Source organism: Antennarius striatus, chromosome 7 (genome assembly GCF_040054535.1).
Source record: "Antennarius striatus isolate MH-2024 chromosome 7, ASM4005453v1, whole genome shotgun sequence".
Taxonomy (NCBI): Eukaryota; Metazoa; Chordata; class Actinopteri; order Lophiiformes; family Antennariidae; genus Antennarius; species Antennarius striatus.
The window spans coordinates 21,346,865-21,359,978 of NC_090782.1; the positions used below are offsets into that span (position 1 = coordinate 21,346,865).

The following is a 13,114-nucleotide window of genomic DNA, read 5'->3' on the forward strand; positions in this document are numbered from 1 at the left end:
CCCCCCAGGCCATGATGAGAGTCTCAGGTGGAGAGAGTGTCACGGAAATAAACAGCTCAGTGGGCCACCAGGAGGGATGTACCACATTCTATATTCAAAGCACATGTACGTTCGTCTTCCTCACATCACTTTGACATATTTCTAAAAGTTTCAGTTGATAATTTAAAGGTAATTTCCATAGATTACTATAATACATTAAATTACTATAATAGCTTTTAAAAGGCTCCTCATTGTGTAGTCATTTGATAGATAATGATAGAGGTAAGTTGATAAATAACAAGTTGTTGGGGGGGGGGTGTTCTTTCATTCAGCAAATTTATCAGCAAAATTAAAAATTGATCCAAAACAAGTCAAGAAAATGCCCCCCATTAAACGAGAACTTTCATCAAATACTAGCCTGGAAGACATCTTTTTTTCCTGATACCTGCATCACTTTGAGGCCATCATATGATAAATAATTGTTTAATCCACTCTTCTCTGCTTCAGGTAAAACAATAAAAAAAAATAGAGTGATGATGTAAGAAAAAAAAAAAAGAAAAGCAGATGAGAGGAGCCAGCATCGCAGCAACAAAACCCCCGAAGGGGTTTTCTCAACTGAAGTAGTGAGTAAATCCTCAGATCACAGTGATCACAGTTTGACAGGATCACAGCTTTGAGGCAAAAGGCTATCCACACATTTGCCATGACTAAACTACATTCATTACGACAAAAAATGGACAGAAAAACAAATTTCAGGCTGGAAGAATGGTGAAAAAGCGGTGTGTTGTCAGGCTGTACCTTGAACCAGCTTTGGTGAGACATCGTGAGGGATCATGGCTGCCAATATAACAGTAACACAAACACCTGTAAGCCTGTCTGAACCCTAATTGTCCCTACATTCCCTCCCACTGCCACACACTTGAGTATCGAGGAGTTAGCACTTGAGATGAGCTGCATCTTCGTCTGCGAACCTCTCATCCTCTTCCAACACCTCGGCCCTCCCACGCTCTCCTCTCCATCATCCCTCCCTCCGGCTTCTGAATGTTTAAATCCATCATTCTCCACACAGATCTCCAGCCTGCAGCCCTTTCCAGGCCTGTCCTGGAGAAGTCTCACATGCCATTACACAGTTCATTTTTACCTCAAGAAAGTAGTGCATCCCTGGGATGCGCTTCAGCAAAAACTTGTGCATCCCAACAAGATGTTAATGCATCCCAAAAGTAATAACAGAATATATGGTAGAAGTGTACGCAGGGATTGAGTTTTGCCGATAGTACAATATAAAAACTAAACAAACTGCTAATTTTAACGATTTTATTAATAACAATGTCATAACTGTTTAAGTAAAAAGAAAAAAAGAAACATATTTTTATCAAAATGTTAAAGCCTTGTGGTCAGTCTTCGGAATTTGGCTGGTTTTTGCTTGGCTTCTTCTGCATCTTCTTCTGTACTGTCCACAGTAATATCTGTTTCTTTCTTTTCGTTAACTCTTGGTTGTTTTTTATTCAGGAAAGCATTCATTGTCACTTGGGTTTTCTCCAGCTTTTGCCTCTTTTTCAGAGGCATGGTGATAATGTGAGACTAACTCGTCACTCTCTCACTGCAGCGTGTAAGGTTTGTACACAGGCTTGTACACACATATATACTATGCATGTGATTAATAACATACCGTAGACTATGACTGGAGTGGGCAAATAATTTCCCTTCAGGGATTAATAAAGTTGATTTAATCTTTATTCAAATATAAAGGTGTGTGAGGTTGGTGGGTGGTGAGTGATAGAAATAAAGGGAGGGTGGGAGGGATGGATGGATGGACGGGGTGGATGGATGGATGAATGGATGGATGGATGGGCGGATGGATGGGTGGGTGGATGGCACTCAAATGAAACTTAATTAAATTCAATCCAAACTGGGGATGGCTCCTCACTCTGAGGATTGAAGCAAAAGTTGGTCACCAATACTTTACTGTAACGCAGTTAATGTGTATAAATTGTGCATCTCAACGCTCTCATGCTGGCCATTCATCATCTATTGATCCCTCCATCTCATTTTTCTCTCCATCATGCCCTGCCTCCCTTCATTTCTCTCTTTACCATCAGTCACACGATCTGTCGTTATAAATCACTCTGAATTTTTAACCCATCTATCAGTTCACTTCTTCTCCATGTAAAAAAAACTCCAGCTGCAAATGATTTTTACTCCATCTTTGTCTCTTCCTCTCCCTCCTCCTCCTCAGTCCAAGCACTGATCTAAGTAAATACCTTAAACCTTTAGTCTCTTTTTCCAAGAGTCAGTACCAGTTAACAATGATCAAGGAGACCTACAGCCTATGTTTGGAACAGATATACATGTATAAAAGGATTAACCATCTCAGTTGGCTATGGGCGAGACGCCAGGTCATTGCAGGGCAATGCTGAATATCAAATCAAATAATTGATCTGTCCGTTTTATAAAAGCTACGAAGACTGAAAAACCAAACTTTTAATGTGTAAAAAATAAATCAAAGACATCACTCCGTCAAATTGACTTTTTGTGGACAAAGTGATTAATGGAGCGAGAAAATTGACTGGTCAGTAATTATCATCATTGATCTAATGCTGCAGTCTTGCACATAAGTGAAACAATGCACCAGTGACAAGACATACGCTACGCATACAAGCGAAAACCAGAGGATCATTTAGAACAAAACAGCGTTCGATAATCACAAATCATCTCAATCTTTACTCATAAATCAACATATTTAAAGTATCTGTCTCACGCAATTGTGCCTTCCTGTCTTTACAAAAGACTGAGACTCCCGACGACACAGTAAGTATCAGACATTAAAATGATTTGTGTATGTATGTCTTGTGCGTCTTTGGCAGATTACTCAAATGTCTGCCACACAAACTCGATTGGTTAACACACAGTAAGTGATTACATCTGCATATTTACACATCGTTTTCAAACCATTATCTGTAATTGTCACAGGGAGTGAGAAAGTGTCGGGCTTTTTTTTTTCTTTCTTTTTTTGTCACAGCTGTTTTTATGTGACTTCTACTGCAGCGCATACAGATTTACCATTATGGTGATCACAGCTTCTAATTGTGCTTTTCTGGGTGATATTCTGCACTTCTGCTCACTGTATGAGGAAAAAGTGATGCAACGATTAATAATGACAACATTTGACGTTCTTTCTGATTAAAAATCAAACACAATCCTTCCCTTCATGTTGTATTCCCATGCCATGGGGTTGTCTCTATTTATATCAGTATTATGTAGTTTGTGGTTGCATGATTGTGCAAAAATCTTGCTGAAAATTTCCCCTTAAAACTTTGAACTTGGATCCTTCATTTCTATATAAACTCACTGCCTATTGCACAGTAATGTGAAGGGACAGATGCAGCCATACAATTAGTCTTCTGGATGCTAGTTACCCTCTTCAAACAATTATAAACTTGAGTTCATAAGATCCACCATACATAAAACTTAAGTGTCAATACATTGGCTCTTTTACTTAAATAAGCTGACTACCTGCAACAAACAATGGCGGCATTAAGTGGAAGATGTCTAATTTCCTCTGGTACTGATGAACTACTTTAGTTCAAAATCACTTTCATGCTGTCTTGGGCACGACAGGGAGTCAAAGACAGACGACGTTGGCGCAAGTAATTACCGCAGAAACAGCCAATAATAATGACTACAGTCAACAGTCTGGTACCAGTCTGCAGCCCTGGGGTTGGGAACCACTACTCTACACCGTCATCTAAAAAGAAATACTTTTAAGAATATGAAGACTGTGGGGGGAATCTATAAGCATCATAAAAATACCCCCTGCTAATAATTATACTGAATGCACATTAAGATGAACTCTGAGGTGATTCTCTACCTTTGCAATCACTCAACGGATCCAACAATGCTTCCCTGCACTCAAAGGAAGGAGTCATGCATGCACTAATTGATAGTCAACTTGTAATGAGCAAAGGGAGGAACAACAATGCTGGAATGAACCAGCAAAACCATCACAATCATCCTCCTCATCACCTTCTCCTCCCTTGGTTACAAAGCAAGGCATGATCGTGGGCGGACTTGTTGCTTCATTGGCTGCCCTCAGCACACTAATGAAAGTCCAGCGAATGAACACACACATACACAAAGGGAAGTAAACATACATACGTGAAACATAGTTTAACATAAGCGCATTATCAGTCAATCTGAAGTCATTTAGCGTATCAACACTCTCATTGTACAAGTCTGCATCTTTGACCTCCAAGAAGTTCTGATCTTCAAGCTGTGCCCTCGTGTCAGGGAAAAGGTAGTAGCCTGAAGGAGTCGAACCAGGTGGATAGGGAAGGTGTTGGAGGAGTTCAAGTCTGCATTCCTGGATGGCAGCCATCACTTCTGTGTGGGCTGGAGCATCGTCTTTGTGGAAAAACACTCCTGCTGCCAAATCCTCTCAACTTTTTTTTTTTTTGCCATAGCTGTATCAGATCGGTGTAGTGGTCCCCGGTAATAGTCTGACCCTCGTTCATGTAGCCCGGCGGCATCTATCCCTTTATATCCAGGGGCCACTACCTCTCCGATTGACTTGTAGAGTTGAACTGATTCGATTTTCTTTGGAGATGGAGGCTTTATATGTTTCAATGACCCTTTAAAGGCATTAAAACTACTGGAAAAATCTCTTGGGATAAAACTCAAGAATGACAATCCTTATAATTTGATTTGCTCACGTGTCGTCACGTCACGGTCATGATCTTAGGCCATAGTTCAACGCGGCAGCTCATTGAGAATCCCTTTGAAACTGACGTAGCAGATGAGGCTGTCACATTTATGACGGTTCAAAGCTGCAACTTTCAATTAATCAAAAGAGAAACACTAAAAACGGAAGGATTTTTCTCTCTATAACTGGGCCTGCATGAAATGAAAGCACAATACCTCACCTCTTTGAACTGTCGCGCACCAATTTGTCAAAAGCATCAATTTTACCTGCATTAGTCATAATTATGAGAATAAAATAATAGGATGGCCCAGGAATATTAACACTCCAGAATAACTGGCAATTATAACTTTAAATTTGCCTAAACTTAATATGTAAGAACAGTATTTAGTTTTCTGATTGGCTAACATACCATATTAAGTAATCTACGACTACAGATTCAAAATATATTCAATATTATAACCTAAGTCATCATCCAATAAAAACAGGACTGTCCTGTAAAGTAAACTGTACGTTAGGCAATATATATTCTTTTTCACAAACAAAAACACATTTCTTAGCGGTCAAATGCTTAAATAAAATTAATGATTTTGTAACTTTAAAATTGCCGTAGCTAAAAAAGGATCCGGAGTGCAGCTATTTCAGTAACTTTCAACGTTGCTCGCCCTTTACTTGGTAGTAAATATACAGTGGTACTTCTACTTACGAATGTCTCTACATACAAAATTTTCTACTTAAAAAACGCCTCAACAGGAAAATACAGCCTCTAGTTACGAAAGAAATTTCGAGTTACGTAAGGTAAAAATACAGTATGGGCTGATACTCGCAGCTCACATGGGTTACTGAACGCAACATTCTTACAGCGTCTCTGCCATTGGTTATTACCTAGCATCCTGGCATCCCATTGGTTAAGTGGGACCTCTGTGTGTAGCTAGATAGGACTCTATGCAGCGTCCTCGTCATTCCGCACTCGACCCACGACGTGTTCTGATATTTTTACGCAAATATATCAACTTTTAGAGTATTCAGTGTGGACCCCAAGAAAGTGACGGAGAAAAGAGGTGTTTTTTACATTAAGCACAACTCTCATTTATTGTGTAATAATCTAATCCTAACATGTATTTGTTATATGTCTTAATGCATATTTATGCTTTATAAAACATTTATGTCTGAATTTTGGGGGGCTTGGAACGGATTAGGGCATTTGCATTGAAAACTCTACTTACGAAATTTTCTACTTACGAAATTTCTTCCAAAACCAATTACTTTCGTAAGTAGAGGTACCGCTGTACTGAAGTCTGAGCAGCAACGGCATCGGTTGCAGCTTGTCTTCTCCTCTTTCCCCCCTGCGTTCCTGTCGGTCTTTGCCAGCCTATCTCATCTACTCTATACCAAAGTGTTAAAAAATGTCAGCCTTCACAGACTTTTGGTTCTTCAGTAAAGCAATCTAGTGCTGCACACAAATAGCAGCTATCCATTGATGTAAATTGTAGAGTGGCGGACAGTTTGCCGATTTGATGCGAAATCTATTATTTTCTGTATATGGGACTGAGTAATAGAGCATTTTCCATGTATGGATGTTCGAGAGGGGGAAGGAGATGGAGAGAGTCTACGTGATCAAAGGTAACAACTGCATCATATTTGCGTAGAATGTGTGATTTGCATTTAGTGATTCACAAGGGGACAGATGGACAGAAGATGACAGGGAGGGAAAAGGAAAAGCAGAGGGGAGGAATCGGAGGGGAGATGCAGAATGCGGGGGAGTGAAAGGGAGTAACAGGGTGAAAGTAAGAGCGGTGACAAGCTGCCGTCCAGGACGGCGATTAGTTTGACTCGGCTGCTGTCGCTGACGACGACAGGAAGAAGAACCAAAAGGGAGAAATGAAAAACGAGAGAGGTGCTGAGTCTCGTACTGGGTATCTCAATTGGTGCCCTGCAGTTGGGTGTAAACAACTCCAAACACACATCAGCAAAAACATGAACACACACACACACACACACACTCCACCAGAGAGCAAAAACCTCAACTCCAACTCCACAAGTTACAAAAATGTTTATTAAGCACGACCTGTTTTTAAGGGACGGAAATCAAATACATGGAATACAGCAATTCTATTAATGACTGTAATGTGTATCAATTTATTTTATTTAGCTGAAACAGTGAAAAGCTCACCGCGTGTTCCTGATCGGAAATTGATTATAATATATTTAAGGCACAAAAAACGATTGGCGAACCTCATCATGTGATGTCATTGGACAACGCATTTTTAAGTCACAACTTCTTGTTTCATGAAAATTGCTATTCTGCCACAGGTACAAACACCATAAAATAAAAAAAACGTTAAAAATTTTTGCCTTTGTGAAATTCTTGGGGGCAACTTTAAGCTCTTTTGCCACATCCAATAATGACCATATCAAATAGGCATTTCTAATTCAGACATATCACGCAATTGAATATATATAGCCATATTTCACGTTCCAGCTTGGTTTGTATGGACCCAATAAAAAGTAGCACCAGGTACCAGTTGCTTTTCTTGCCAATGGAAACGAGTTAAAAGAAAGAGAAGGATATATAATTCCACTCCAATGCTACTCCAGTGCTTCATGTAACAAGCTCATCTTTTTATTTTTTTGTTCCAAACATTTTCAGAAAATCCCCGGCAGAAAGGTGAATCCTTTTACTCTGAAAATCAACTTTCATGTTCTGCCGTTCTTCTAAACTTAAAAGCACACTCCCAGACATCACAAACTACTAACAGTCGACTACTAACAGTTCTCCATCGAGCAAAATCATTACCAGAGAAAAACAAACCCAAGCAGCCCAATCACAAACATATTTATTCTTAAGGACTGATGAGGTGGGGGGGGGGGACAGTAGCCCATTGATGTAAACACCAACGGCAAAAATAACGATGAGGTAAAAAGAACAGAAACCGACTAAATGATTGTTTTGATGAAAAAGTTATGATTAAAAACAGCCCCAACTTTTTTTTTATTAGAAGCTGTCGTTACTCTTCTGTGGTTGAACCCGTCCTCATCCCCCTGCTCGCGTATTTGTTTTCGTCGTCACGCACACGCATGCAAAGAGCGACGGGCCAATGAGCTTTCAGCCAGCATGTGTTGTCTTCAATACTCCACAGAGCAGAAACAAACACAATGGCCTCCGCTGAAAGGCGAGGAAACCCCTGATAAACCCCCCCATTGTGCTGAAAGATCCCGGGTTCCGCAGCCCTGCTGAATTAGTACGCATACCTCTGGACTGGTGGGGCACCCTGGCCCGGCGCCGTCATGTGGAAGCTTTGGCTGCATGAATTGATGCCTTCAGATTCATAACAGGCAGAATGAGAACTTCATCTACTGATTCCATGTAAAAGTGTGAATCCAGGGCTTCATTTAAAAATCATGGGGGGGGGGGAATTTGTGGAAGGGCAAAAAAGAGAATCCACAACAAGTCAATCCAACCATCAACGCTAACACTGTCAATGCCTGACCTGACTGGCAGCAGAAATGGATCACGTCAGATGAAATCTAACCTGAAATGAATAATTGAATCTAATTATGCCGTGAATTTGCATTTGAATTTTATTTGACCCGTTCTGATGAAGCCAAGAGAGATATCTGCCTCATTAAAATTAAATATTGGCAGCGCCCTGGTCGAGTTAATAACCGACACATCCCATCACTTATAGTTTGTCTGGTAAAAAAAAAAAAGAAAAAAAAAGGTGAGCTGAAATATTTGGATGCAAAAGCCCGAAGATCAAATGAGAGATTCAACAGGACCGACATGAGGATGAGCCAGATTTGCATCCAGCATCTAATCCGTTCTGATCATGAGATTCTATCCAGCGCTGGCGACTACAGCAGATCGTAATGTGGCCATGGAGGCTCATAAAGACGGCTACTTCACATTCTGAATGGCTAACAAGCTTCCTTTGCTGCCGGGTTGCAAAAAAAAAAAAAAAAGGTGAGGGAAGGATATAAGGAGGGAAAGTAGAAAGAGAAGGAGGGAACAAGGAGGGAAGGAGTCATGGAGGAAAAGCAGGAGGATTAACTATATTTAAGTGCAGATATTTTGGCTACTGAAAGTATTTTGGTTAACATCAGTGTGTGTGTGTGTGTGTGTGTGTGTGTGTGTGTGTGTGTGTGTGTGTGTGTGTGTGTGTGTGTGTGTGTGTCTCAAGAGAGTGGGTGATGAAGGGGAAAGAAAAAGAAATCATAATTAGCCGAGTAACTGAAGCAACAGCCCGAAGCAAAGTCGCAAAAGGAGACACAGAACTACTATACACACACACACACACACACACACATACACACACACACACATACACACACACACAGGGGGAACACGCTTAAACACACACATTAACACAGATATGTGCACTGCAGGACGAACCTCGGCAGACATAAACACTCCCATCAGTATGACCTAATAAGTCCAACAGCGGCGGCCGGCTCAGAGCGCTGATATGGTCATGAGGTGCAGAAGCATGCCAAAGCTGTTCCAGGCCGTACATTTCAATCAGAGCAGAGGCTGGAGGAGAGCCAGTAGGTGTTCTGCAGGCCAAACCACCACACAAAAGGCACGAGGAACACCCCCGAGACTAAAAGGAGGATGGCGGTTTATCAGGACAATCCTTTTTGTTGCACCGACGGGATTCTGTTGGAGCGAAGGGAGCGAAGAATCGGGTCAGATCTGAGTCCATCCCTAAAGGGACAGTTCAGACAGGAAGACCCGATCGCCGCCCGTGTTCTCTGGATCACAAACATCATTATCCATTTATCCAATCACAGACAGTCACATTCCACTGATAGCCAATCACTTGGAAGCTGTCAAAGTTTTAATATGGTCTCTTCTTGCTCTCTCGCTGTCATCATCCAGCTGCTGTCGCCATACGGAAACATCAGACACCCACCGCCACCCCTTCACCACCCCAACCCAGGACGCCTGCACCGCCGCCGGACCCCCCGCCCCTTCAAGAATTCATCCCAACATCTGGGGGCTGGAGAGCGGCTGGTTCAACATCCATGTGGACCAAAAAGTTTGGAGTATGAACTGGCAGTAGAGAGGTGCCAGTTCACCTCCTGAGCACTGCTGAGGTGCCCTTGAGCAAAGCCCCATGCCCTCACAAGCTGCTCATCGGCTCGCCACAAAGGAGCTGTGATTAATGACAAATAACGACTAGAACAGACAAATAAATTCTCCCTAGAGGGGAATAATAAGTGATTTTTTTTCTTCCTTCTTCAGCTGACACCACTGGTTGGTAATATGAGAGTATTTCACACCAAATAAATCACATGGTGCACAAACGCATCCTTTTTTGGAGTTTTGATTCATACCGTCTCCACAGCAGAACTTCAGGATGACAGCATGAGATTTTAAAAAGTTGTCTCTGTTACTGAACCTTGATTGTTAGGATATAACTTCTCTTCTGAATGTTTTTCTTTTTACAAGAGCGCCGTGACCAAAATGAGCTCACTGATGAAAAATATACCAAACATTTCAATGAAATCTAGGCTATTATTTTGTAATTTAGCTTTTGTAATATAAGCAATCACATAAACTTTGCGACATTAAAGATTCATTTATCTGGGTGAAGATCCTTAAAACAAACCTCACAAAGGGTGCTTTCATTCCCGTCGCATGATTAATATTTCATCGTGCTTTTATTACAGAGCCCAGAGGCTGAAGACAACATGACGCATACATAAAACCAATGTAAATCCAATTTCATACTTAAGGCTAATTTGATTTTTTTTTTGGGCTATTTCTGCATAAACTGTCACATCAGAGCTTCGTTTCAGGGTTTTGATGTAAAATTCTATATTTACTCCACAAAAAAAAAGCAAAAAATGTGTTATTTTGCAGAGGAGATATTTAAATATTTTCTGATCCACTATGGCGCAGATGTTTCACTTCCTAGTGTCAACTGAAGGCTAACTCATGGCTAACTTCCTGCTGGGGGCTCAGAGTCTCTCCTCACCCACCTGATGAATTACTTTAATCTTACACTGGATGCACACGGCAGGAAATTTTTACCGTTATCGTGCGATGACACCCCGATAAAGTGCAGCTGCGTCAAAGCCACAAACCAATCAAATGACCAGCTGACATCTGACAGGTGATGCGACACTCTGACAAAAGAAAATAAAGAAAGGAAAGTAAATCAAAGAGGAAGAAGAACGAGAAAAAAAAAACCTTCTTCAAAGACAGAAATGAACAGAGTCTTATTCAGAAAATCGTCATAGAGAGAGTTATTTATGAGTCTGATAATCCACTGAATAACAAGAACAAACCACAGGAAAAAAATCATTTTTCTAGACTATAAAATTGATGGTGATATCATTTCATATTAACATAAATTGACATTAACACTTTCCTCTCATCCCAGAATTCTTCACTTCAAAACTCAACAGCTGCTTGATGACAGACAAAAATTGACGTCTTGTTTTTTTGGGGGGTTTTTTTTTGAAGTGGTGAGACTGGAGGGGTGGAAGGAGATGGAGGGAGTGAGGAAAGGGAGGGTGAGTCAAACGGTAAACACTCAGCTGGCGTGATGCTATCCAGCTGCCATGAAAACCGATCCAATGGCTGGCATGTTGGGACTGACCGCCGCGTCCCTGCTGGATAATTAGGGTCATTAATATTTTCAGCCTGTGAAATGAGGCTCGTAAATAATCTGACAGCCTGCAGTGAAAAAATACATGTATCTGGATGTGTACGGACGCAAAATATTCAATCTTTACATGACAGAATGTCTCATAAAACACAATAAACTCGTGTTGTTTTGTGTTTCATCTCACAATGGTGATGAAATATTTCAAAAATTACAAAACTTGTTCACATAAAGTTGCACATGTATGCATTTTGTTCACACATGCAGGAAAAGGTCAGTAGGTTAAAGACTCGTGTGAGCTTCCCTACCTGTCTCACACACACACACACACACACACACACACACATACACTAGGAGAAGAGCTACAGAGGCATGAAATGAATCCTCAACATTTCTATCTGAAGCTATCGGGGATTCCCCACCACACACACACACACACAGATACACACACACACACACATGACCTGGTTCCCATTTGAAAACGATGCAAGTGAGCAAACAGTTTCAGTTTCTGGAGTTGAAGAATATCTAACCTCACACATAAGTGGCACCACCTCCATCTTGTTTAAAAAAAAAAAGAATCCATACTACAGTAGTTCATTCCCTTCCAGTCAGCGGTCCGCGGGAACCCAGGGAATCTTATCTACAGAGGGGAGAAGCAGAATGATCCAGCCCCCAGGTGCCCTTTATGTGAGATCCTGGAGAAAGGATTTCAGAAGTAAATGAGGGAGCTGTTGGAAGGTAAACTGTTTTCCATCTAAATAGAACCAATGCTGGCAAACTAACAAATAACTGAGACTCTCCTGAGGTGGGGGGGGGGAGAATTCCCAGAGAGCAGCCAATGTAGCTCAGTTTCCCTGTTATGTCACCGCACCCTAAATCAATGTAGCCCCATGATTGTTTGACCCCCCCCCCCCCCCCCGCGCCGCCCCCTGTGACCATGAAATGCTACTCCTAGAATTTAGAATCATATTTTGGTAACGCAATCTCCTCTTCTGTGGATTTAAAAATAGATTATTTAAGCACATCCTTAACACTAATCAACTCTGAAGCTAACAAGCTGCGAGAGCCTCTGTTTTTGGCACGGGAGAAGAACCAAACCTCCCACAGCCTGACATTTTCTATCCTAAAGACGCACTTATGTACTCATTTAATTTATGACAATGTTCCCAAGTAAAATCAGCAAAAGAAAAACCTCCCCTTCGCTTTCGCTCGCCGCCCTCGATGGACGCCTTTGAAGACGAGCGTAAACTCTACTTGAATCATTATCTGCCTTAATTCAGCTCATGCTGAGACTCCCAGACATTACATGACGCTGAAATAAACCCCTCCAAATGACCCGAGTTGTGATTCTCTGGAAAATGAAGAGTTGGAGGAACAAAAGAGAAGGGAGTGTATGGTTAGGAATCAACAGAAGGGTGTGTCCAGCGTCATGTTGCTGATGGAGGAATGAAGCTTTTCTTCGATGAAGCTCTGATGTTCTTGTCGTTGGATCCCCGCTGCCCGTCCCAGAACAACGGCGCCCAAAACCCGCCGCCGCCCCAGCAGCCCGATGAGCAGCGCGGCTGCGGTTCTGCTGAGGGGCCTGTGTTTCATCAGGCTGTGAAACCCCATTAACCTTTCAGACAGGCTGGTGCTTTGATATCTCAGCTGTTTACAGCTCCCCTCCACTTTCTGAAAAGCATTATGTTTCAGGTGCTTGGCTGACTGCACAGACTAAATATAGGCAGCATGAGAGATTTCCCTGGATGGAGACATGCTCTGGGATCTCCTCTGTGCGTGTGCACATGTGTGTCTACATGTGTTTGCAGACTTATGAAAAAGC

General features: G+C 41.6%; 1 protein-coding gene across 1 annotated transcript in view; it reads right to left on the minus strand.

Annotated features, from left to right (window-relative positions):
• raver2 (ribonucleoprotein, PTB-binding 2) overlaps positions 1-13,114 on the minus strand; it is a 53,713-nt gene that overhangs the window by 29,208 nt on the left and 11,391 nt on the right. The gene's annotated exons all lie outside the window — the stretch shown is intronic.